A 24,673-nucleotide genomic window follows, 5' to 3' on the forward strand; every position below is an offset into this window, starting at 1 on the left:
CTGACAGAAGTGTGGATGTAATCATGCTGGCCAGTAGCCACATGACATTCCTTGAGAGCAGAAAGTCTAACACAGTAAGCTCTGGTTTGCTGATCCCTGTATCAGCAAATATATGTATTTTGTAGAGGAACACAAACAGAGCTTGTCCTGGCTATAGGGCAGCCAGGGAGATACAGCTGAACTTGCGAGACAGTTGGCCTTCTTGGTAGACACCTGGGCTAGCAGCCAGAGGATTTAGGTTTAATTTACAATTAAGTCATCTATGTTTATTTCTCAGAAAATACATATTTTAAAAATTCTGAAATTAAAACATGGCTAAAACTCTCTACAGTAAACAGAGGTCTTTAGAGGAAAGAATGGCTGGCAGCTTTGCTTTTTGTTCAAGCTGTAACAGATTTGAAGTTTATTTTATACCCAAGGCTTAAAAGATGCTTGAGAGAGTTCTTCAAAAGGAACTGCACATCTGTGGAAGCACTCACCGAATACTTCAGATAATGCTTAATCTGGGCTGGATGCCCCAGAGATCAAGTCAAAGAGAGAAGTGATTGTTTTGCTTTTGATATCTACACCCAACCACCTTTAAATTGGGTGACATTTCAGCTGCAGGCACATTATCAGTAGCCCGAGATCAGAATAGCTGTCAAGTACTTTCAATTTGGAATAAAAAACAAACAAGCAATAGAGGTCATGAGTTAAAAAATGTAGGACATGCTTTTAAGCTTCTCAAGCTTCGTTGTTCTCCCACAGAAAGGAAGCTGTAATATCTCTCCATGTAACTTCCATATAAAGGTGGTGAAGGAAGCCCTAACAGAGACCAAACAGTATTCCAGAAAATGCTCCTGCTGTATAATTATTTGAAAAATTAAACTCTATAGGACAGAGAGGTTAACAGGACAAATTAATTTTTCTCAGGGTTCTCATATCTGTATCTTCAGCAGAGGCTGTGTGAAACTGGTCTGTCCCCACTCTCACAAGATGGGAACAAAACGACTTCATGCTGACTCTGTTGAGTCTCCCACATCATGCAGTCTGGGACATCCTGGCACAGAGGGGCAAATTACATTTTGAAGTGCAGGGGTCTAGTTTTTCTTTCAAAACTCCAGAGTTATTCTGTGATAAAGCGTCTAAAATTTTACTGATTTTTGTCTTCATGATAATTTCCTCACAAAGACATTTTTGTTAGGAATGACAGAGGGTTGGTTTAGTGTTAAAAAGAGAGGAAGCCCCTCCACCAGACTTTGGTTGAATGATGAGACCATGAAGTCTTCTACTTGTCCTAATTCTCCTGTGTTGTTCTATAGATGAGTGCTGAGAATTTATAATTCTAAAGCATGCCTGGTGTCTCCAACAGTACCTTCTGACCTAACAAATCTCAGTCATCACTCTCCAAACTCCTTTCTTTTGAGGGCCCTGGAAAGCCCAAGATGTTCATATCCCATCCTGCTGCCTTCGGAACACTCAGAATCACTTCATTTTTATTTTTATTTTTTTTAACCCAGTTAGGAATTTACTGTTAGGAATCCAGGGAAATGGTAATCTATTCCAAACAGCCTTTGCAGGTGCCATCTTCAATGTGAGAAATCCCTTCCCTGCATATCAGTGAAAAAACTTCACCCTGTCAAGAAGGATTCCAGGTCTTTCTTTTGCATAATTCCCTGTTCTGGCACCAAAGGAAGACTTAGCAGATCTTCATGGAAATAATTTCCTTCTGTTCACAAGCTATGAATGAAGATACTTCTTAAGACCCCCATAGACCTTCACAAGCTTTACACCTTTTCATCACAGTATTTGAAGGTGTATCAGACAAGTAATAGCAAGTACTACTAGCAATGTGAAAAATTGCCATAGCCTGCCAAAAGTGTGCTGATTGTCCAAATGTCCTAAACACAGTCCACACAGGTGGACTTCACTGAGTTTCCTGATTCTGCAAGATCCTGAAGGGAGCTGAGGGCTAGTCAGCACACTCTACTCTGCTGTAAAGCCTAGAAGAACTTTGGTGACCTAAAATTTAATGGAGATCACTGAGCTCAGTTCCAGAGTTTACTGCATGTTCTTTCCATATTCTTTCCCTGGCTCGCAGGAAAAATGGAGGGATGGTTGGGCTTTTCTTAAGCCTTTCATTCCACCAGTCCTCTGTGCATATGCAATAGCTGGTTTGAGGAGGCCTCCTAGCTAGGGTAAGTGAGCAGTAACAGTCTCTTGCCTGAGATGGAGAGTGTGTAGGGAGCTCCCTCTATTGATTTTCCAACTCTTAGGAGAAAGTTTGAGTTCTCCATGTCCTTCACTGGGGGTAAGCATGAAGCCTTCAGTGAAATCCATGCTAACAATAGCCACTCAGTGTGATGGCTTCTTAGGCATTGGGATACACTCATACCACCTAATTATTGACATCTTGAAGTCAGATGTCTAATTTAGTTGCTTGGCCTCGGTGGAGAAAAATGGTTGTCTCCAGGCTGGTTCATTCAGCTATCATGGGCATTTGTTTTAGGAAAAGTTGCCCTTGGAAGGTGACCATCACTCTATTTGTTGTAGGTTGGATGTTGAGTTTTTAGGCAATCTGAGAAGTTGGATCCCACACTAGATAACTTTTTCTGACTGACCTCTTAAGAAAGAGTATTTCTTGACTTTTTTTTTTCTCTAACATGAAAGAGAATCTGTTTGCAGTAATACACTGCAATACTTTAAGGACTATGCAGTCAATATATTAAAATATTTGTTTAGAAACTGTGGTCTAAAAATTTTACACTGAGCAGCAATTTAGTTGTTGGCCTTGCTCTTCAAACTACAGTAGGTTTAATTTCTCTTAGTTTTCCTGTATTTTTACTAGAAACTATTTAAGAGTTTTAGAATTTTGCTTATCATGTCTGTTTGCTGGGTCTATCATGCATTTGGAAATGTAGGAACTATACCGTTACCCCACAACTTCGATGTCAGCTCTGAGTCATATGGGTTTTTTTCTGGATACAGATTAGGGAGAAAGATATTAATTTGCAAGAATAAAAAAAGAAGGTGCTCAGAGACTATGGGAATTGGGAACCAGGGAGAAAGAAATGAAACAACTTTTGCAATTACAAGGGAGCAACTGCTGTTGTACTGTAATAGTAAAACAAGTAATTACTATTCCATTAAAGGATGAGCTATTATTGCTGAAAGACATACCACAAAAAAAAAGAAGCAGCCTTGCTGCAGAAAATTAAGTCGTGCCTTATGCTGCAAGACACAACATCTCACAGGCAACAGAAAATACTCGCTATAGTAGGGAATATTAGGGAGAAAGCATTACCTTGCATGGAGTTGGAGGCCACATCTCAGTGGGGATGAGTGGGGAGAGATGGGAGATTCCTTGAGTGTGCTTTCCGCTCCTGCTCATTGCAGTCCTGCCGAAGGATTCCATCACACTTTCCTGACGTGTGCTCTCCAAAGCCTTCCCTGTTTGTTAGGGATGCTGAGAAGGACACAGGCTTTGTCTGATTCACTAGTGGGCAACCCTATGTTTAAGGTGGGAGTCTTGGCTTAAACGGAGTGCAGGCAGCCACCTGTGGAAGTCACTGCGGTTTTGAGAGACATTCTTCCGCATTAGCTAAACAGAGCATTAAAGCAGCAGCTGTGGTTCAGAGGATGCATAGGCAGGTTACATCAGGGCTCTTGTGCTGGGGCTCCGAGGGCACCCACCGCAGCAGCCCCCGGCCCCGCTAGGTGTCCCCCGCCGTGTGCGCCAGATCAGCAGCTGCGGGAGCGGCGGCCGGACGGGCCGCGGGTGTCAGAGCAGCTCGACACGTGTGTGGCAGCACCGCGGCCCGGGCTCAAGCATTCACCAGGAGGTTTTTGCTCCCTTTCTTTCCAGCCCTAGGTCAAACTCGAGAGCAGCTCCAGTTTTACTTCGCTTAAACCTGTGGTGTGGCTGAAGCCTGCAGGGAACTAGGGAATTCGCTGGCTTTTTGATAACCATAATTATTTTAAGCTATCGAAGTGGATTATACAGCGGTATGACAACTCAAGTAGTAAAAAGAACAGTCAAATATTCAAAAGCAAAATTAGACGTTTTGGAACTTTAGTAGTGAAGATAATTTTCCACTGAAAGCAGTTTCTTACAGGTGTTGATGGAACCTCCACCCTTGACATTCTTGATAATGTTTCTGTTAAGACTGGGTATTCTTCTAAAAGCCAAGCTTCTGTTTCACTCAACATGAAAAAGGAATCAATTCCTGAAAACTTTATGCTTGGAAAGAAGTCAGAGGGCAAACTCTTCTGCTCCTGAAGTCCATAAGTCTGACAATGCTTCTCCGTGTGATGTCTGGTATAAGCAAGAAAGATGATATAGCAAGAAGAATAATAAGGCTGGACTGGGGCAATAACTCAAACAGAAATGAGCGGGAAAGTATATGTCTTTGGCTGAGGTTGTCATTAAAAACCACAATAACTGTACTCCAAGCACCAGTAAGTACCAAGCTCTTCAACATTCAAAAAAAGGGCATTGTCACCTAGGATATAGCTTTAGCAGAGTGTAGACACCCATTATGGACACACTGATGCAAAAAGTCCCCCTTTCTAAATGGGCTGAAACACATCAGCCACATTAACACCCCACAGAAGCAGGGTAGGGGAACAGATCCCAGCATGCATAGCAACCTAAAGATTAAAGTCCTTATCCTGCATTTAATGCAGCAAAATAAATATAAGGATGGGAGAGAAAGTGAAAGAGAGAGGTACAAGGGGCAAATATGATGCTATGCTGGCATAATCAGAGTTGTAAGAAAGCTCTTCTAGCTCTCAGAGGTGGCAGATGAAAGAGGAGGATGTTTGGATTCATTCTAGCTTTTGTTTCTTAATCTTCGACAAAAACCTCCTTTTCCTTCTTATGAGGACTTTCCCATAAGACCTTGTGGCTGAATACAGACACAGGTATACCCATCCACAGGTATTTAACACAGAAACACAGCTCTTGAAGACCATTCGAGAGCACCATCCGAGAGAATTAGAATGTCTGTTGGGAATTACTGTGTTTCTACTTTCTGCTAAACTAATATCTGTGAAGCTTTCTGTGAAAAGACATCCCCATCCCTGTGTTTTATAGAGTGGGAGTTCACTGTTGTAACATGGGCTTGGGAAATCTGTGTATGACCAGAACCTGAGATATTTTTCTGTTTTTATAGCTTGTCAGAGCACAATACAGCAAAATTTGTAAAAGTCCTCCTTGGACCACAAATGGGGGCTTATATTTTAAACTATCTCTGTTCAGCAAAGTTGAGCATTCCGGGTAAAGCACTCAGCAGGTGTTTTTCCCTGGTTGGTGGTTGCTCCTTGACTGCATTTGCAGAAATCATCTGGCAGAATATTCATCAGACTAATCCTGTGATAACAAAGTGAGGTATTTCTGCTGCTACATTGCATCATGTATTGTGTCACTACCATGTTTATCTTATACCATTCTGGTGCCTGGAGGCCCCACTGAGAAGGGAAATGTCACTGTGCCTGGCATGTACTGTCCTTGAAAAGCAGAGGAAGAAAGGTGGTGGTGTGAGGGAAGCAGGAAAAGCAAATTCAGATGTCTGCATGGAACTTTTAAACCAGTAGGAATAAGTAACTGGAGTAAAGATTTTTCACAGGAAGAGACTGTCTTGTGGAGAAGCTGAAAAGAAGGTGCTAGGACACAGCTGACCTCAGAGACATTCATAACTGCACCCCTCTCTGAGTATTCCAGGGATCAGGAGGTTCATTGCTACCTTAAAAGTGAGAAGACCAAAAAGTGCAAGCAGAGAGGTTCAAAACAGAAAGAGCAAACCTCCTGCTATGCTGAGCAGCTGGAGTTTGAGTGGCTCTATTGCTCTGCCTGCACAGAGAAGAGCAAGTGAACGAAGCTGCTAATGGAGTGCCTGGTTTTGGCTAGGCTACAAAACCCATTAAAATGGCAGAGCCAAGACAGTGACAATATTTTGGCATGACTTTTGGTCAAAGTGACCCTATATATCATTTTATGTATTTATTTTTCTATATGTATACAGTCACCTCAATGACTTGGCATGCTTTCTAGTCATGCCAGCCAAAACAGACCTTTTCTATTTGGCTCTACCTTCAAACTTTCTGGCATGTCAACTTCTACAAGGAAAGATGGCTAGCAGAGGAGTTTTTGGTCTCAGCTGGGTTGTAGTGCCTTTTTTTTTTTCTGCAGTCATCAGGGCACAGAAGGAAGAATCTGTGTTTATTTTTACATAAGAGATAAAGATAGCAAAGACAATAAGAAAAAGAGCTAAACAGGACACAACAGAGTAGGTGTTACTTTTTAAACCAAGTAGTATGTGAAGTTTTAAAACATAACAGCACAAAAACGCATATAGTTTAAAACTGTCTAATGTAACCACTTAGTAGAACAGTCTCATCTGAAAATAACTGGAAGTATAAGAATCAGGAATTGTTAGAAGAGGTCCACTTTCAGCTTCACGAACAACTAACACTACATGATGGGTGTAATACTTAATGCTTATGGTTTGCCTGTGTACTCACTATCTGATGGCACAGCAGTCACAAGATGTACAGTGTTTTAGTGAAGCATCATCTTAGACTCTGCATAAAAACCAGAAACAGACATGGTCCACAGATATCCACAGTGAGGCTATGCTTTTGGAGAACTGGAAAGCAGAAATGTCAGAGGAGCTTAGAAGTTCCTATCTCATTGACAAAGACACCTTTCATGACCAAGAGAACATGTTTGAAAGAACTACAGAAGAGGAGGGGGAGTGGAAAATGTTATGTCAGGAACTCATGCTTCATCTTTAATGACATTTTACTCTGACATGGAAACTTGATTTCCTGAAGCAAGCAGCAATGAGATCCTGTGATGGTTAACTGGATAGAAAAAAATTAGAATATGCATCTCCTTCTCAGTAGAAGGCTGGGATCCTGAACATGTTACTTACAGATCTATATGGTACCCTTCTGAATCTGTTGCTTACAGACAAGGTCCCATGCACAGTTCTTATAGGAATAATTCTTTGAGTGAGCTGCCCATTATTACCATTGGTATAAATTGCCATATTATTAGCACACTAGAATGAGCTGACTGCAGCCAGGACTACTGTCCTGTGGTGGAGGGCTGTTGTCACATAATTCATGGTCTGGAAAGACAACACTTTAAAACCATGTTTAATATAGAGTATATAACAACAACAATAGCAAAAAAGAGGTAATAAGAAATTCACAGGTCTAAGACCTTTTAAAATTAAGGCAAATAGAGGTATGGGCATCTTTATTCAATCAAAACATTTGATTTGGGAAGAATAGGATATACTGTACTACTCTGCTAAATCTTCTGAATCAATAATGTTTTAATATCCATAATAACATATTTTATATGAGTAATTTAATATCTGTGATATCAAAGATAGCCTTCAGATGGCTCTGAAGGATTTTTATAATTGTCAGAAATGGCCGTGTGTTTGCACTGACTTTAAGAAAATGTTTTGTCCATTTATAAGCAACACTAAACAGATACATAAAGAAATTAATCAGGAGACACACAACCTGAAGCCAAACCAGGGTTATCTGTTGTTCATTTCTGAAGATTCAATGCAGCACCTGAGTCACAGAATCACAGAAGTGTTTTCTGGAAGGGACCTCTGGCAGTCATCTAGGTCAACTTTGCTTTGGAGTTGGACTATTGTTTACATCAGGTCAGATTGGAGAGAACTGCCTTCCATTGTGAACTGAAAGACCAAAATGCTGATATAACATTCTGGTGCTGTCAACTTATTCAAAGGCCGATTATTAGTTTTACACTAATCTTGTGAGATGAAGGTATATGATTATTACATATGATGTAAATGAAAGTGTAGGTCTGATTGCAGTACAGAAAAGATACAGGCTTTGCTCCACCTCTAGGCTGTGAAAACATGTCCTAACATATTCTTTAACCCTTTTTAGGTGTTGTGTTGGGCTTTCTAAAAAAATAGGGATAGTAATTTTTTGTCATGTTCATAATTCTCTGATTGTACCCTGTTCAATGTGGCATAAGATTTGGACACCATCCTGGTAAGGAGCAGAGATAATGTCACTTGGCTGAGGTCTGCTGTCCCTGTGCAAACTTACAGTCTGAGCAAACAAAAGGGAATAATGTCAGCTTAAACTTCAGCAGGTATTTTAGCTCAGGAGATGCTAAAATTTCTTAACGCTTGAAAGATGTGGGGTGATAAAGCTGGCAATTACTACCTAGTAAACCTTGGCATTGTGTTTATCACATGTATAAGCTGAACAGTGAATAGCAGGCTGTGAGGACAATTTCTTCATTCCTTTAATCCGGGCTTTAACTGCAACATCTGTGCTGCCATCAGTATTTTAATGAGGAGAGAGACAGAGCAAAGCATAGTTCTGTGTCAAACATCCTGCCCCTTACACAGCACTGAAGTAGTGAACCAATCTCCTATTCCCCTTTGCTGCTGGGTCTTTCTTACACCACGTCATAGCTTTGAGAACTGGCATGGCATGAGCCTCACAGATGGAGCTGACTCATGCGCATACAAATGTCACAGATGTGTTTGAGTTCATATTTACTGGGAAGATGGCCATAAGGCAGGTATTTGGGAAGAGTGTCCACCACTGGGTTACATAAAAAGAGACTAAGTGTACTCATTCAGGTCATGAATGCAATTTACATTCTTGATCCTTCAGTATACTCTGCTATCTATCACAAGGATCCAATTGGAGCCAAAATATTTCCTTTCACCTCTTCATTGCTTGATTTGCAGTAAATATTGAAGCTCTTTCTTTCCTCCATACCTGCCTGGCAGATTAGGTAGGGAGCAATGATGCAGGCAGCAGATGTCCAAGTACCTGCTGCAAGGTGTTGACTCTCAGCGTGGCACTACAAGAACTGGTAGCTTGCAAGTGAGAGAGTATGTACTCAGAGGACACCACCCAGTGCTATCTTCTCTTCCTGGGCTGTAACAGCCTCTCTGAGCTCCTCTGGCTGCTAGGCAGGGGTGAGATGATGAACACTGGACTCAACCTTAGAGTATCAAACAGGTAAGGAGCTGTAACATCTTTGAATGACCTCCACTGGCTGCAAACCTGAGGGCTCTTCAACATGGTCAAGCAAGGAATATGGCCAACCATGTATTTTAATATAGAAAAATAAATGAACTAGTTATCTAACACCCTACCTGCAGCACGCTTTTGACATTACAACAAAACAAACTGCATCTGCTTAAACCACCTATGGATCTAGCCCATACTTTTCAGCATCACAGCAAACCACTCTGAAGATGGTTCAGATATAGTGTCAAACAGAATTTGGCCCAGTGACTGTAACCAAAGTCAGACTGTTTATTACCAGTCAATTTGTACACATGCCTGTGGCTCTTATTCTTGGAAACAATCTCCCTGAGTGACTGTGACAAGCAGCTATTTCTGTTGCAGAAAGTACATTTTTCTTGTGGTAGACCAACTCATCTTGGAAGCTGCTCAGCTGATGTAGCTGTTTGTCGAATGTTCTTTATTCGTGTGTAGGAACTTCTGGCATAACGTGATAGATAATGTAGTTGTATGGCACCTGCATCCACTTTATTATTGTAGCTGTAGAACAAGGGATTGAATTCAGTCAGTGCGAGCAAAGAAAATTCTGCTGCTATAGGGAAATGTCCCTGTCATATACAGGTCTTGTTCTTCTCCCACAGAATGAAGATGAGGAACTGAATCTGTGATATTATTTTAAACCATCAAGAAGAAGTAAATAACTGGTCTGCAATTTCCGGACACATTCTACTGGGAGCTTTTAAGGCTATTTGAGCATTTTGAACTACATTGTTTCCCCCTGAGCCGAAAAATTCTTCCCTGCCATTCTGCACCTTCTATTGATCATGGTTCAAGGATCAAAGTAAAGTGCATTTTGTGAGAAGCAAAGGTTAAAGTAATTCACAAAGTTACTTGACTACTGGGAGTTAAGGGCAAGCATTTGGGCAGCAAATACAGTCTAGAGCCCTTGTGTTCTGCTGTCTATCCATCCACTGATATCTATCCCGAAAACCTGTTTGCTTTTGCAAGAACTGCATCATGCATTGAAAAAACAGCACAGGCTTTCAAAAACATCAAAAAAAGTCACTGGTGTGAATTCCGTAGACCTATTTATCAATATGGCATTTTTCCTGCATTCACAAATAAAACAGTTATCCCTCTTCCCTGTTTAGTGTTAGTGGCAGGATGATTTTGTCCCTCAACTTTAACTAAGCACCAAAAGTCGTCTTTATTTATTGATAAGCCTTTCCAGGGTGCCTGTCACTGTAGTATCTGAGGCCACTCAAGCCGTGACCCTGCCACATTCCTTGGGAGGCAGGGAAAGGTCTCAGGGGTTTATCGCTGCCCCCTGGGAGCTCACCCATCACTAACTGAAATAGTGCTAAGTGTGCAACCTGCTGATACCCAAGTCACCACTGGCGGTGAAGGTGGAGTGATTATAACAGTATTTGACTTGCTGTGACATGAGACACGGTATTTAAACAATGGTCAGAGGGAGATTGGATGGAAAAGACAATAAAGCAGAAGCTGTTAATCCCTTTAACGCGTATATGGTAATTGGTATAGAAGCTTATGTACCTACCTGAATGTACCAGAGAGAAGGAATCACTCACAGAATGACAGAATGGGTCAGGTTGGAAGGGACCACAGTGGATCATCTGGTCAAACCTCCCATCCTATGTGGCACAGGATTGCATCCACGTGGTTCCTGAATGTTTCCAGTGAGGGAGACTCCACAGCCTCTCTGGGCAATCTCTTCCAGTGCATGGTTCCCTGCATAGTAAAGAAGTTCTTCCTCATGTTCAGGTGGAACTTCCTGTACATCAGTTTCTGCCCATTGCCTCTTGTCCTACTGCTTGGCACCACTGAGAAAAGCCTGGCTCCATCCTCTTTACACCTTCCCTTCAGATACTTACAGACATTAATGAGGTCCCCTCTTCTCAAGGCTGAACAGGCCCAACTCTCCCAACCTTTCCTCATAAGAGAGATGCTCTAGTCCCTTAATCATTTTTCTTGCTGGACTCATTCCAGGACCTTCATGTCTCTCTTGTACTGGGGAGCCCAGAAATGGACACTGCTCCAGATGTGGCCTTACCAGGGTTGAGTAGAGGGGCAGGATCACCTCCCTCCATCTGCTGCCAATGCTCTTCCTAATATATCCCAGGATAACTTTGGCCTTTTTGTTGTGCACCAGGGCCTCCAGCTCCTTCTCCACAGACCTGCTTTCTAGTAGGTCCTCTCCCAGCCTGTATTCGTGCCTGAGTTTATTCCTCCCCAACTGCAAGACTCTGCACTTGCCTTTATTGAATTTCAGATGGTTCCACTCTGCCCATCTCTCCAACCTGTCAAGGTCCTTCTGAAGGGCTCCACAGCACTCTGGGGTGTTGGGCACTCCTCCCAGCTTTGTGTCGTCAGTGAACTTGTGAGGGGGTGTCTGCCCTTCATCCAAGTCATTGATGAATAAGTTAACAACACTGGGCCCAGTACTGAACCTCAGGAGACACCACTAGAGACAGGCCTCCAGCCAAACCCTGTGCCACTGATCACAACCCTCTGGGATCTACCATTCATCCAGTTCTCAATCCAACTCAATGTCCACTCACCCATTCCACACTTCTGAGTTTGCCTGTGAGGATGTTGTGAGAAAGTGTCAAAGGTCTTGCTAAAGAGGTAGACAATACCCACATCATAGAAGGCAATTAGGTTGGTCAAGCACAATTTCCCTTTAGTGAATCTGTGTTGATTACTCCTGATCACCTTCTTGTCATCCATGTGGATAGAGATGACCTCCAGAATGAGGTGCTCCATTATCTTCCCAGGGATTGAGGTGAGGCTGATGGGCTGGTACTTCTCTGTGCCCTCCTTCTTGCCCTTTTTTGAAGATTGGGGTGACATTTGCTTTTTTCCAGTCTTCAGACCCCTCTCCTGATCTCCATGACCTTTCAAAGAGTGAGCTGCCTCACTGTGGTGTCCACCAGCTCCCTGAGCACTCAGGGATGCATCCCCTTAGGGCCCATGGACTTGTAGATGTCAGTTTTTCCTAGGTGTTCTCTAACCCAAACCTCCTTGACCAAGGGAAAGTCTTTCTTCCAACACTCCTTTACTCTGGTCTCCTGGGTCAGAGATTCCTGAGGGCAGGTCTTGCCAGTGCAGACCGATGCAAAGAAGGCTTTCAGTAGCTCTTCCTTTTCTGTGTCCTCTGTTACCAGGTTCCCTCCTCCATTTATAATGGACCCACATTATCCTTTGTTTTCCTTTTGTTATGGATGTATTTGAAGAAGTCTTTCTTGGCCTCCTTGACATCCTTGACCAGATTTAATTCCAGATGGGTGCTAGCCTTCCAGTGCTACTTTTTTTCCAGACCACTATTGGTGTTTTGAAAGATTGTAATAAAAGAAAGGTCCTAAACTAAAACTAATTCAAAACTTGCATATTTTCTGGGCTTTTCCACTTCTGACAACAGCAAAAAATTTGCAGCTTAGAAAAACTCCCAGGAGAGGAAATATTATTTATAGCTCAACCTTTTTTTCCTCACAATACCATGTTGCTGGTAAGCACATAGTTAGAAATTAATTGAAAAATAATAATAACAAAAAATTATGAGAACTTTTCACCTCTGTGAGTAACTTTTTCTTTTCTGTTACCAGTCTTGAATATGGAACAGGGAAACAGGTGTCATAAATCCACAAAATAATTATTCCCCGTTTGCTGTATTACATTTTATTTATATTCCCTAGCTGTTATTTTATGTTAAATCTGCAAGTTCTCTTGTTAGATTTTAGTTTTCACCCCAGCGAATGAGGACATAACACATAACCACTGTTGCCGCAGAGATTTCTTTTCCAAAGCTTAATTACTCTCTGGTTATGTTCATAGAAGTTTTAAATATTTCCGAGAGGCCATGGTAACTGTGAACTTTTGCCACAAACTTGCTTTTTGATTGGAAATAACTGATCTATCAGGAACAAATTCTTCAGATGTTTTGACATTAAAGGTTAAATTGACTTTCGTATAGAACTTAGTAAGGTTTTGGCTTTTAAGGTCCAGGTTATCTGTCCTTCTCTGTTATGTCCTTGGGGAAAAAGATACTTCAGACTTTCATGATGTTTGCCTTGGACTGGAAAGTTTAAAATAAATGAAATTTTGAACCATGACAGAACCTGTTGCTTTCAGTAGTGAGGACCTGTTTTCACCAGTGTCCCGTATACCTACTGCACATAAAGAGGGAGATGTTAACTGCCATAAGGAGCATTTAGTCAAGCAGTGATGGAAGAGGTCAAAGGGAATAAAAGCAGCTAGAACAGATGTACAGACCTGAAGGCAACTTCACAAAATGTGCCAGAGATAGTTCTGCAGAATAGATCTTTGCAGACAAGCTCAGAGAAGCCCAACCATGGATTTCTGTTTTCTCTCCTACATTTTATATGGCAGTATGGCACTCCATTTGTTATGTTTTTATACCATCAGACCCGGTACTGCTTCCTTCAGATAAGCTCTCTCAGCCAGGGTGAGAGGCTGCAGACTTCAATGGGACACTGGCTGTCCAGCCTTGCTGAGCAAAGGAGAGCTGAGCAGAGGCATCCAAGGGCCCATCAGCACATATATGTGCAGTAATCTTAAGTGTGGGCCTGAAAATAATATTGCTGTTAGCCTGCCTCCAAACCTCTGCTGAAGAGGATTGCCTTTGAACATGCTATTCTGCCTCCATCTCGGAACTAACATTTTTCCCATTTACTTGATGTCTCTGAGCCATGCTCCACTGAGTGGAGTAGTCAGAGTAAAATTTCCCTCCTTTCCAAGAGTACCACTTTTCAGAACAGCAGTGGAGGAACACATGTGTGCATAGCCTCCAGGACAGCTGACTATGGAGAATAAATAATCTGAGTTTAAGTCAGGTGGAACTACTGTTTCTTTGTCCCACCATGAGCACAATCAGCATATGTAAGAACTTTTCTCCAGTAAACCTTGGTTTTCAGTTTCAGAATTTTTTCTTCATAGTCATAATTGTGTCGTTTCTAGTTCTTTGCAATTGTCTTCATATAAAGCTTGAAGTAGATGGGTAAAGTTCATACTCTTTGTTGATCCCAAAGACTTCCGTTGAGCAGTAATATGAGACAGACTTGTATTTAGAAGGCTGATACAATTAAAGTTTGAGGAGCTTAATGATGGTTCAAGATATGCACCATGTAGTAGGAGAGCTGGAGGGAGAGCATAAATTACACTCCCAGTGGAAGCAGGGTATTTAGCACAGCATGGAGGTGTATTCCACCAGGTGATTCAAAAGCATCTACGCTGCTAATGGCTGCTGCCCCAGCTCTTATTACATCTGAATGGGGAGCAGACCAGGGTATTTCTCCACCAGAGGTGACCGAGGTCTGCCTAGCACAGATGCAGGGTGGGGTGTGACCAGGTTAGCAAGATGGGGAGCAGCACTGCGCTGGCTTGGAGACGGACTGATTCAACGTTTCCAGCAGGTGATTTTTGCCAGTGCAGCTCCTCAGTCCATTGTTGGAGGTGAAAATGGCTTTGCCTACAGGCACATTCTCCAAGGAGAGCAGCTGTTTTCATAGAAATGATTAAAATCTGTACCAATGAGACATTTTATCAGAGTTCTGGCCAGAATCCCCCCTGCTTAGCTACCCCTGTGAATCTACTTGCAGGTGTTTCAAGAGGGAAGGCTGAGAGAAGGAAAAAAGCAAGGCTTAGCCAAAAGTAAGCATGACTAACAGTTTAGTCATAATTAAGGTTTGTTAATTGCATAGAACCCAATTAAACCTTTCCACATCTAAAATGGAATAACTTATGCTCACAGCAGAGCTGCTTAGCTGTTAGACATTTCTGGTGACACTTGTCTGTTGATTTGATTTTAGATAACTTCTTGGCTTCAGGCCAGCCAGGACTGAGCTAAGAGGCTTTTTGTACATGTGTTTGCAGCACATTTTCACAAAGGGTTGCCAGAGTTTTGCCCATGATGACTAGTGAGTGGATTTATTACATTATTATTTTAGATTGTTATATTATTATTATGCATGACTGACGTTGTGAAATTCTTACGTTGCAAAACTATGTAGAGTTAATATAAACCAGTAAACCAGAGAGGCATTTTTGTAAAATTCCAACTTAAAGTGCAAATTTTATGTAATTGAAAAGTCATGACTTTATTCAGCATCTACCAGAATGAGAATATCTCCCCAAATATGTTTCCTCAAAGTGGAACTAGAAAAAAACCTTTCTTGTGATTCCCAAAAAATGCAGATGACCAAAAATACACCATTTCCAAGTGTGTGTGCCTCTTCCCTTCTTAGTTCCAGCTGGGACCACAAGTGGAAATACCAAAATACCACAGAAATGTAGTTCTTGTGGTACTTCCAGCACCAGCAGAAGCAGGAAGTATTAGAAATCTTCCAATAAATTATGTTTTCATGAGATTTCTAGGCCAGTGTTGCAAACTCAAAAAGTTTGAATAATAAACCCAACTCTGCTTGTCCACCTCACCCTCTGGAGATTTACCTTTATATTCAAGGACTGTTCTGTCTGAGATGCTGCTGATATTCCTTCTAAGTCATAACACATCTTCAGTTTCACATTAAATCCAGCAATAAATTGGATTAAGTCTTCTTATGAAAGACAGATTTAACTTTAGCCTTCCATTTCTACTAGCTGCCGGATAATTGTTTGCTTTTGTTTTTTTTCCAGGACAAAGGCAATCTCAAGACTCAGCAGTTTGAATGCCCATGGCAGAAGAGCTGCAGCCAGCTCTTTGGGTGCATACATTTGTCTGGACAGGTAAGAAACAGTATCATAATATGAAGAAGAAAAAGTGAACCTGAACTGGCCATGGCAGAGGAGAGGACTTCCAGGATGAGTTGGTGAGTAAAATAACTTGAACTTCCATAAGAAGAGCTGTGTCTGTGGTGCACCCTGACCTGCCCCTGGTAAACAGCTCTTTCTTGTTGTACAGAACTCACTGAACTCAGCACCAGCTTTTTCTCTTAAGTGGCACAAACTGTAAGACACTGTTTTTTGTGGATGGCTGAGCAGTTGAGGAGGGCTCACCAGATCAGCCTATGTCTGTGATGGTGGCACTATAGGGCATGTTTTTCTGTCCTTTCAGAATGGAGCTTTGCTGAAACCTCTGTAAGAAATCAGGTCACTGTGATCGCACTGGAGAGAATTTCATTGTATGAAGGTTGAAATTTCACCACAGACAGATCACAAGATTTTCATGACCTCGTGATCTCTTTTGTGAGTGGTGGTTGTGTAACAGATCCCCTGGTAAGATAAGACAACATGAGGGTTTACACAAAGTGGGAAAGTTTACTAGAGATATGGCTTGCCACTCTTGTCCTTTATAGAGATAGCAACTACATTTCAGGCTCAGAAAAAAAAATAAAGCGAAAAAAATAAAGCAAAAAAAAGCTCAAGATTTTATTCTCTTTTGAGATTGAGTGTCATGTCAGATCTGCAGTTTTCAACTCTTAAGGCCTCTCTCTGTGCTAGGAAGACCAGTGGTTGAAAGCAGTAATTATTGGCAAACATTTCTTTGCTCCCCAGGAGTTGATTTTGAGTGCACTGTAAGTGGGATATGACCATGGTGACCGTTTTTATGGCAAGAGCTTAATTCCACATTCCCTTCACACTGCTATTGAACAAGTACCTTTGCATAGCTAACCTCCCAGGTTACTGGTTAACCAGGAAAAAAAGGAAAGCACAGTTCAGCTGCTAGTATTTTGACTAGGCATTTTGAGTAAACATTTCAGTGTCTGTGTTGGGGGATGTAGCTGCACATATCCCCTTCACCTCCTCATATACGGTTTTGCTGGGCAGGTGTCATCTCTGCTTTCTACAGGCTGCACTTTTAGCATTTCCCAACCCTGTCGTGCCTGCAGACCCAGGCTGTTATTTTGTTCGGTGCAGACTGTCCCAGAGGGAAACGTGCTCATGCAGAAACACTACTTTTGTTCTTGTGCTTTTGTTCCCCTTAGTTAAAATGTGAATGTATCTGCTTGCTTTTTTTGTATGGAAACCACTCCTAACTATTTCCTGAGTTAAAAGTCTGAAGAGACACAGACCTTTGAAACATTTTCTTGGTGTGTGGGCAAAAACTAACAATAACTTTGTTATAAGGTATACGACCGATTCTTGCTGGTACTCAGATTGCAAACTGTTTTGGCTGCTTGCACTCACAAATGGTTTGTCCATTTCTGGTTTCTTTTGCATCTAGTGTAAGATCTTGTGAACATTTATATTCATTTAAAAATAAAACACAAAGATTTTTTGCTGACCATATGAAATTCTTCAAGAGCACATGCACACATGCATGCACACACACACACACACACACACACACACATATATATAACTTAGGAAAGAAATATTTTTTTTTAATAGCATGGTCTCCATGGATAATAAAACGCCCACTAAATATAGTTAATATTATAAGTTCCCGTAATACATCTTAGGTTTCAGAAACTTAGAACCTGGCTGCAAACAGTGACTTTCAATACCACTGAGAATATAATTTTTCCATAAAAATAGAAGAGTGTGTATTGAACTGACCACTGCTTTTCCCTCCAACAGGAAGCCTTTCCATAAATGTTGGGTACAATGATGTGTTTATTAGTTTTGATTTGCTATTCTGGTTAATAACTCTCTCCCTCCCTTTCTTTTGAGCACAGAGATGTGTTCTGGGATGTGTTGCACATTCTTCCTCTTAAAAATGACATCAGAAAGCAACAGACTTGGCAATAAAATAGGGAAGAGATGATGTTTGTTTGGAAATAATGATTTGGGTTTAGGTTCCTGTTCCAAAATCTTGTGATGAGGAGAATGTTGAGTGATGACCAGTATGCCCTTCATAAATAGACTGAAGGCATATTAACATGCTAAGACATACTGGCTTCAGAGGTGAACAGGATGGCTGAGGTAAGAAAGGTATGACAGTGCATGCTGTGATGGTGAGAGCTGGAGACAGCTGGGAAGTAGGCACTGAGTGCCATGCCTGGGGCAGGCGTGTGGGGCCTGATGCACAGCTAAAACCTAAATCACATAGGATGAAGAGATGAGCCAGCAGTGCCGGAAAATGGTTACCATCCAGCAAGGCCTGGGTGGCATGTGGCACAGTGGTTTAATGCTGTTCAGCTCGGGGTGTCTGCTTGTTCCTCTTTAGAGATACTTGGGAAATTTGTCTAAAAGATGTGTGAGTGCCACTTATAAGATACTTATTGCAGTTTATGCTTTTGGATCTTGAGCTCTCATCTGATGCTATATCACTCAGCATGGAGGAATATGATCACAAAACTATGGAGAAAATTTTCAGATCTGTCCAATTTTCTGTGATAAATGTGAGAGGTCGGTTTAAAAAGAAGCTGACTATTTATCAATAAGAGGTGAAAGACAGCTTTGTTTCTTAAGGGTTAGTGTCTCTAAAAGTGTGGAGTATATTGTGAAAAACCTCTTGGTGTCACCAGTGATGGTGGGAGAGTAGGAAACCTTCAGAAGGAAAGTTTAGGAAATGAGTTCTGGTCACAGGGATCTCAACAGAAGGCTAAGAAGGCGGAAATATCTAAGCCATGGTGATTCAGGAAGCTATATAGGGGAAGATAGAAAGTCAGGAGAGAGACATTTATCAGGAAAAAGGCACATGCCTAAAAGTGGATGAGGTTACTGCAAGAAAAGGCACAGGAGACAACCTTTGTTAGCACTTAGTGTGTTAGCTGAGTGGTGAGGAGCTGGATTTACCAAGACAGACATGCATGGATTGGTTAGTTGGGTAGCGGAAGAATTAGAAGAAGGGATAGTCACGAAGCCTGAAGGAGGAGGACAGTGCATGGTGGACTGGGTCACAGAAGATGAGATCAGAACAGTCTTGAGAAGAGGAAATAAAGAACCATTACAGAATCCACAGGTAAAGCCACCTGAAACAGGTCTGTTTGAAAGTCCCACCCACAGTGGTGACAGCTTCTGCTGCTTTGAGGAACTTGTGTTCCATGGAAAGAAAATTGAAACACACAAACAATTTTTTGCACACAAACAAGTTTTTATGTTCTCTCAACTAAAGTAACACATAGTGCAGAGAATTCATTCCATGTCTTCAGTCATCCCTCCAGAAATTGTCTTCTGCCAATTAAATCCACTCAATGCCATTTATATACCACTGTAATTGGCATGATGGAAGTGCTGAGATGGGTGGAGAAGGTCTTTGTAAAATGAGAGGTAAGATTTGGTATGTTACCTGTACCACAAGTAAGCATCTCAATTGTGTGCTGTTGTTCCTGTGGTCTGCCTGGTGCTCTCGAGAATGTTACAGTGGCTTTTAGTGCAAAAAGGAACAAATATATCCGGACTTGTAGCTGTGTAATAAACCCTTACAGAGTTTTCCTGTCAGTATTTTGATGGTGTATTTAGAAAGTCTTTCAAATATGACCTTTTAACTACTGATGCCATCCTGTAACTTTCACAAAAGTGACCGTGTCAACTGCATCACATGGCTGAAGCTAGACTGATTTTCAACCATGTGATGCTATTTTATCACCCTCAGGACAAAGGTTAAGTCCTCCTTTTCTTTTCTCTGTTAGGCACCACTTTTTTTGGTCCTCTTACTTTGTTATTGCTAAAATTCCTGATGACCACAGAGTTCAGAGTTTTTATAATCCATCGTGTGCTTCTCTGATGAAGAACCCTGCTGTTGTGCTGCATGTAAGAGAAATACCTTCACACAATGAAGCAATCATTCTTCCCCGGCAGGGTCTGAATGTCTTGATTCTCATCCTGCAGCAGGTTTGGCAGGCAACAAATCCCCCAGCTTGCACAGGGCAGTGGCCAGCATAATCTTTCTGCATTTTTAAACATTCTTGAATGCTAGTCTCTTTGCATTCAAATGGTAACTTTAGCTGACATGGAGTTTTGTAGAATATTTGAATTGCAGCCTATTGAAACTCTACCATGCTGCATTTGTGAATATCTTTATTACAGTATAAATGTGTTATTTTTCCTTTTATTTATTATCATATGAACATGTTTTTAATACCTGTTCTGGGTCTTATTTGGAGGATACAGTTTCATTTTTGTGTAGAAGGAGTATGTGCATTATTAGAAGCTTGAATATAAAGTGGGCAACATCGAGATAAAAGTTCGTAGTTTTTAAATTAAAATAATCCAACCTGTGGACTAAATGGACAGAAGAAAATAAGTGCAGTACTGTACTGGATATTATATGATGGTTTAACTAAATAAATGAACATGGTGCATTTAATAACACCAAGATTGTGGGTTAAATCCCTGTATGGGCAAATCATTTAAGAGTTGGACTTGATTATCCTTGTGGGTCCCTTCCAACTCAGAATATTCTGTGAATATTCTGTGATATATAAACGGACAAGTGTTGGATGAACAGTTCACTAAAGTGAATTTACTGAAGTTGAGGACATTTAATGCATATTTTTTCATGTGGATTTCATGATTGCACATGCATAAATTCAGTCTCTTCCTAAGTGAAATCCAACATAAAATTAATTACACCTTATAATAGAAAAGGTATGAAGTAGGTCAGGTTTAAAATCTGAGTTTTAAATATTTCCTTTCCCGACAGTTCTGGAAAGAAAACAAGAAAAACCAGGAGCAAAACCCAACACTAACAGCAACCATCCAAAACCTGGGCAGATGCTATGTAAAAATGTAATACAAAAAAAGAAATTATGGCAACTCAACTTGCTATTCTCAGTGTTCATTAACCATGCTGGATGCCCACTGGGCATGTAGGGCATGATGTTCAGCTGAGCAGTGGCATGTCCCCACCACCCGTGGTGATGCTGCGCTCCTCTGCTAACACTGGTGGAGACCAGCTTTGAAGGGACCTGTTGAGACTGCTGGAGCACAGGATGGTCTCTGGGCACCCAGATGGGGCTTGCCAAAGGGAAAGGTAGCTGTGCTTCTCCATGCACCATCTATGCCCTTGTTCCCCCATCACTTAAGACCCCCAGCACTGCCCAGCCCGTAACCTCTTGCAATGGGCATACTCCTTCCTGGCCTTGTGCCCAAGTGCTGGATAATTGTGTTTTATTGATAGTGAGGCAGGGATTGGGACAGAGAGGAGAATGTGGGTGAGGGGATCCCTTTGGTGGCCCACAAGAATTGGCATCGGAGGAGACCTGGTGGCCAGATCTGTCTTAATAGTCTCAGGATCTGGCTTAATAGCTTCTCCCAATTCACAGCTGTGTAACTCGTGCGGGAGTCAGGTTCATAATATCTCAGACATGTGATTCACATGAGTGTAAAGGCCACTGGATACAATTACACATTTATTTTTACCTACCACTAAGGGACTTTCCATTCAGTACGACATGAGCTGGTTGCCCTTGCTCTGTACTCTTTCACTTGTATTTTTCCTGACAATTCCTGTCTAAGAAACACAAGACAGAGAGAGACTTAATGTTATGTGAAAGGATTTTCCTAGGGCAACTGTATTCAGTCTTTGCTCAAACTGAACTAATAACTTTGATCTGTCAACTGTGAAAAGTAAACTGGGTGCGACCTTCCGTCATCGGCTAATTGTCTCACTTAATGACATCTGTTAACTTTGTTCTGATATTAGATCATGGTCTTTCTTTGTACTGTCAAGATTTTTCATCCAAGGTCTAATTATTTCACTTTATGTGTATACGGATATCTTGGGAGTCAGTTGCACCTAGTACGAAGATCATTTTTTCTATTTTGAATTTCCAAAACTGATTGCAGTGGTCAGATCGACGTGGCCTTTTAATGGATAAAATGCATAAGTTTTAAGCCCAGCATTGTGTCTCGGTCCCTTTCTTCCCCTCAGTTTCTTTTAGACCCCGAATTTACTTTTATTCTTAATGTGAGAGGGAAGGAGGAGAAGGGAGACTTGTTTCTGTCCTAGTAAAGTTTGATATTTCAAACCGGTGGATTGATGTGACTCGTTACACACATCTGAGCTGTCCCACAGTAAGGAATAAGAAAATACTGGTTTTCAGTCTGTCCCTTTCCCTTTCAGATTATTTTTGTACCTTTTAATAGTGACAAAAGTGTGGGTAGATGGCATTTTTGGGGATTAGTGACCATTTGGGGTTAATGCCCTAAGGCCCTCTGTCCCTCAGCTCTTTCCAAACAGTGATTAATCTCCAGGGGAATGTATGTGCCCTGATCACTACTCCTGATAATGCTCATCCTTATAGTATAGATCAAACCACGTAGACTTATTGTAGTAATGGCCATGTCCTCACCTCCCATGCTTTATTTAGTTCAGTCAACCACAGCTTAAGCCTCTCGTATCTGGTCACATTCAGTTCAACAGGCGTTTTCTCCCTTTGGACCCAATCCTGCAATGGGCCCAGTGCTGCTCACCAGTGTTTTCAGAACACTGTCTTCTCTTCTAGTAACACTAGGGAAAAATCCTGATGGAATGTTGTGGCACTCAATCCCCTCTCCCCATCCTGTGCAGTAGCACTGGGGGGTGTGGGACCACTGAAGCATGCAAAGGCAAGGAGTGGGAAATGGCTTTTGGAGTAAGGGACTGTGGCAGGTGGCCAGATTGATGGCAGGAGGAGCATTGTACAACCCTGAGCTCTTGAGTCTGTTTGCTTTCTCTGTAATGTTGACTGTCACTGACTCTTCCTTTGTTACTATGATGCACACACACTTCTCTGCCATGTTCAGGTGAAAGAAAAATGGTCAGTTAAGTGAATTGCATCATCAGTAGAAGACTAGTGCCTCTCAGTAGGTCAGCCCATACTGACCAGGTGAGTAGTCTAATGTTTTTCAGGTGCTTTCCTGGAGATAATAAGGCATTACAAGTTGAAGAATACCACATTAGCTCTTAAAGATAAGGCCAAGTGCTGTCTCTGTATTAGAGGTTTGTTTTCTTGGTTATATTTCTCAGTACCTTGTCTGGTCTACTTTTTAGTTTCTGAAGCAATTTATTCTGCATCACCTCCTTTGGGAGGTCATTCCATAGTCTAGTAGTCCTCACTGGCATCCAACCTCATTTCAATTAGCATTTCATGCATTTGGAGTTGGAGTATCTAGTTCAATATATGGTTATAAGTAATACTAACAGGTAAGGAAAAATGTATGGAAGGTATCAAGATTGCTACATTTGAAGAGTTTAAATTCTATGAGAGTCTGAAATGAAAGTTTCAGTACATTCCTGACTCTTTAAAAACATATTACATGCTGAGAAGTAATAGAATAAAAAATAAAACCTCAATGGCCATGTTTGCTACTTCTATCCCTGTGTTTGAGTCAGTGCAATGTTTTTATGTGGTATCTAATCTCTTTGCGAGCAGCTCCCTGAGCTGTCCTCAGGGTTTTCAGCATGCATTCTTTCCACATTAGGAAAAGGATTGTGTCTGGTGGTTCTCTTATTCCTCTAGAAGCTCTTATAAGTGACTTTGGCCACCATTAGATCTTTATGGGCAGTTAAAAGCATATGAATGAGTGCAAGAATTTGATTTTAATTTCAGGGAACACGTTTTTTTAGTTTATAGCTATTGCAAATATTATCTTTTTAGCTTATTTTTGGTCTTGATAGAACTTTTAAATACAACCGTTACTAAATAATACCACTTGCAACTGATATTCTCTGTTACATTTACATGGCATTTTATTATACGTACATACAGCTTTTCACAGCTTTCCAAGTGCTTTTTTATTTATTCAATCTTTTGATAATTATGATGGGCTACCATAGAATTAACAAAGTGATGATCACTGATCACTTCAGAGCATATTCCCAAATCTAGTTTGAAATCATGGAGGCTATTCACATAACTCTTAATGAATTCCAGCCACTCCTGATGACAATAAAAGAAAATGCAAAGCCATTAGCAACTTACCAGAACGGTGGAGTAATAGCCAGACAGGGCTATTGGAATCTATGGGGCTATTTGGAAACAAATAGTTATTTCACCAGCAGCAAAGTAAAACAAGGCCTACTTTACCTTCCCCCCCCTCTTCCCTTAAGCTTTCCCTCTTTCCTGCTGACCATATTTGTCAAAGAAAGTCTAGAAATTGAGCATATGTCCGAGTGAGAGACTCTCATTGTGGCATTAGTAGCTAAGTCTTCTCTCTTGTCCCATTTCCAAGTGCACCTTTGCTTGCTCAGTTTATAAAAATATTCACTATTCTTGGAGAAAAGAAAACCAGCATTAAACAAGCATTCTAAATTACCATGAGTCCTGACTTTCCTGGGGGAATACATTTAAAAAGAAGAGGTAACTTCTAGCCTTATTTTGCTTTTAAACATTTTACCTGTTTATTACATGTTTATTTTAACCATCTCATGTATTGTGTAAGAATCTATGAATTTGTTCATTATTCTGTATTTGGCAGCTGCCTGACCATTCAGGTTGTGGGGGTTTCTTTTGCTCTATTCTTTATTTAAAAAACCCTCAAAATACTGCAGACCTGATCTTGGCCAACCTGAGAAGCCCATAAGACACTCAAGCACGGACATTAAGGGGTCTGCCAAGAAACTCTCCCCAACAGGTCCAGTTTTAAACAGCCAGACAGGCTGCGTCTTTGATGCAAGTTACAGGAGTTAATAAAGGAGATAAACTCAAGTGGAGAGTTTTAATCTGTTTGATGGGATCCCTTTCAGTGACTGAAAGCCACTTCAGGGCTGTCCTTTTTCTTTCAATGTCCTGTTTAAAAT

At 41.2% G+C, this 24,673-nt stretch overlaps 1 long non-coding RNA gene across 1 annotated transcript in view; it reads left to right on the forward strand.

Annotated features, from left to right (window-relative positions):
* Positions 1 to 16,163, forward strand: part of LOC127470137 (uncharacterized) — a 64,915-nt gene extending 48,752 nt beyond the window's left edge. The window contains exon 3 of the long non-coding RNA XR_007904178.1: positions 15,700 to 16,163. This is a non-coding gene — a long non-coding RNA (uncharacterized LOC127470137). The remainder of the gene's footprint in view (positions 1 to 15,699) is intronic.
* The last annotated feature ends 8,510 nt before the right edge of the window (positions 16,164 to 24,673 follow it).

The sequence above is a fragment of the Manacus candei genome, unplaced genomic scaffold, assembly GCF_025592945.1.
Source record: "Manacus candei isolate 608988 ecotype Guabito, Panama unplaced genomic scaffold, ASM2559294v1 h1tg000019l, whole genome shotgun sequence".
Classification (NCBI taxonomy): domain Eukaryota; kingdom Metazoa; phylum Chordata; class Aves; order Passeriformes; family Pipridae; genus Manacus; species Manacus candei.